General features: G+C 42.7%; 1 pseudogene; it reads right to left on the bottom strand.

Moving 5' to 3' along the window:
- Nucleotides 1–1,088: 1,088 nt before the first annotated feature.
- LOC115525614 lies at nt 1,089–1,278 on the bottom strand (annotated as a pseudogene).
- Between the last annotated feature and the right edge of the window lie 1,780 nt (nt 1,279–3,058).

Raw genomic sequence — 3,058 nt, 5'->3', positions numbered from 1 at the left:
GGGCAGAGAGAGAGGGAGACACAGAAGCAGAAGCAGGCTCCAGGCTCCGAGCTGTCAGCACAGAGCCCGACGTGGGGCTCGAACTCACCAACTGTGAGATCGTGACCTGAGCCGAAGTCGGACGCTTAACCGACTGAGCCACCCAGGCACCCCAAGCACACGTATCTTAATGAGCGCTGAGTAATGTATAGAATTGTTGGATCACTATACTGTATGCTTGAAACTAATATAACACTGTATGTTAACTATATTGGAATTAAAATTAAAAGCTTAACAAAATTTAAAAAAGGATTTACTCTCTCTTTGCAACTTGCAAATGTACAGTGCAATATCATTATCTATAGTCACCATCCTGGAAAGGAAATCTTGTGTATATAGCATTTAGTAAGGTATTTAATATGTATATCCATCTATGTGACTAGCTTAGTTTCTGCTGGCAATAAATGTTGGATTAATTAGTTGATCAATGAATGAAATTCAATATGTATATCTCTCCAACATTATCAGACCACATTTGGACTTTTATGTGTAGTTGAGGCAGGCGCCCTTTATTTTTTTTAATTTTTATTTATTTGTTTGTCTTATTTTTATCCGGCAAATGATGCCATCATTTTTTTTTTTTTTAATTGAAGGACAAAAGTTGGTCACATTCGGAGACTAGTGGGCCTCACACAGAGGGTTAAAACCATCCTTCTCTTTCTTGGTTAACCATCTCTTAATTTCAAGTACTGTCCACAAGTTCTTTAGAACCATTTGAAGTTGTTCTTTATTTAAAAAAATTTTTTTTAATGTTTATTTTTTGAGAGAGAGGGAAAGAGAGAGAGAGAGAGAGAGAGAGAGACAGAGCGCAAGTAGGGGAGGGGCAGAGAGAGGGGGAAACACAGAATCCGAAGCAGGCTCCAGGCTCTGAGCTGTCAGCGCAGAGCCCAATGTAGGGCTCAAACCCTTGAACTGTGAGATCATGACCTAAGCCGAAGTTGGATGTTCAACTGACTGAGCCACCCAAGCGCCCTGAAATTGTCCTTTGAGGAGATCCACCACACCAATACGTGACAGAGTTGTGACCACACGCATCACTGGACCATACCTCACTGGATACCATCATCATCAAAGAGATCTTCAAAATCATTAAAAAAAAAAAAAAAAAAAAAAGTCTGCATGAACTGCCTTTTCACTGGCTGCCAAGTTCATCAGGAGCCCGGTGCTGCCTCCTGCCTCTTCCAGGTCCACGTAGAGCCCAGCGCCCTCAGGGAACACCTCATCGACCACTGCCGTCATCTTGCTTCCGGTGCCTCCCACGTCCTCCAAGGCAGGTACCCTTTAAAGTTGAGAACCCCAAAATTGTAAGAGGGTGTAAAACTCCTATGTTATGAGGGGCTGTGCAGGTTCTGGGTAAGAGAATACTCAGAGCAAACAGTAGAGCTTTTAAAATGTTTGTCTTTGTTGTTGTTATTGTTTGTGTTTTAATATTGGAAAAGCTTCTCTGTAGCAGAGTTTTCCATGTGATTCCGGAGGTCAGAACAGGAATCAGTAGTTAGAGGTTATCCAGAAATAAATTGAGGCTTCCTCTGGGGAAGTCATTGAACTGTCCCCGACGTTTTAGGTGGGAGGCCCACTTTGGGTGGAGGTTGGGCCAGATACCCGTTAAGGCCCTTTCCTGCAATAAAATTATACTATACAGGGGCGCCTGGATGGCTCAGTTAATTAAGCGTCTGACTTGATTTCCAATCAGGTCACGATCTCACGGTTTGTGAGTTTGAGCCCTGCATTGAGCTCTGTGCTGAGAATGCAAAGTCTGCTTGAGATTCTCTCTCTCTTTCTCTCTCTGCTCCTACCTCCCTCATGTTCTCTCTCTCTCCAAAATAAATAAACATTTTTTTTTTTTAAAGAAAAATATGCTATACAGCTTACCCACGACAGCACTGGTTGTAAGTGCACGGGTTCACCCACACGCAGATTTGTTTCGGTAAATACAGTGCAGTACTGTCCAGGTATTTTCTCTTCCTTATGAGTTTCTTAAATTTTTTTCCTCTCGCTTACTTTATTATAATACAGTATATAATACATATGATGTGTAAAATATGTGTTAGTCAACTGTTTATGTTATTGATAAGGCTTTGAGTCAACAGTAGGCTGTTAGTAGTTAAGTTCTGGGGGAGTCAAAAGTTATACGTGGATTTGTGACTGCATGGGGTGGGGGTTGGTGCCCCTAGCCCCCCCATTGTTTAAGGGTCAACTGTATGTGTGTGTGTGTGTGTGTGCGTGTGTGTGCGCACGCGCATGTGTGTATGACCTATGGCTCTCCTTCTGTACTCAGATGTAGGTTTTTGTTTGGTTGGTTTTTAATGGGTAAAATGTGGGTATGACTGTTCATTCTCTGAAAGTACACTATTTGGGGGAATGTGAACACGATCATATGTAGATTTACATATAAAGACGTATAAGCACATAACAGGATTGCTTAGACACACTAACCACTTCCCAGGCACTGTCTTATTAAAAGATCCCCACCATCCTGAGAGGAAGGAGGGACCATTTATTTATGTCCCCATTTTACAGATGAGCACGAGGCTCCTGGAGGTCACAGATAATATACCCAAGGGCACCCAGCTAGGTGTGTTGAACATCCAGGTGTATCTGATGACCAGCCTTATAAAAGAGAATGTGTGTGGGGGCACCTGCGTGGCTTAGTTGGTTAAGCAGCTGACTTCAGCTCAGGTCACGATCGCCTGGTTCATGAGTTCAAGCCCCACGATAGGCTGTGTGCTGACAGTTCAGAGCCTGGAGCCCGCTTTGGATTCTGTGACTCCCTCTCTCTCTGCCCCTCCCCTGTTTGCTCTCTCTCTCAAAAAAAAAAAAAAAAAAAAATTAAAATAAAAAAAAAGAGAGAATGTGTGTTATTTATTTATTAAGCATTTATTAAGATAAATAATATCTTTTTATTTTAGAGAGAGAACACACGAGCAGGGAAAGGGCAGAGAGAGAGGGGGACAGAGGATCCGCATCGGGCTCTGTGCGGACAGCAGAGAGCAGGATATGGGGCTTGAATTCACAAACC

The sequence above is a fragment of the Lynx canadensis genome, chromosome D1, assembly GCF_007474595.2.
Source record: "Lynx canadensis isolate LIC74 chromosome D1, mLynCan4.pri.v2, whole genome shotgun sequence".
Classification (NCBI taxonomy): domain Eukaryota; kingdom Metazoa; phylum Chordata; class Mammalia; order Carnivora; family Felidae; genus Lynx; species Lynx canadensis.
Note: the sequence above shows the minus strand (reverse complement) of the source record. Positions and strands in the feature narration are given on the sequence as shown.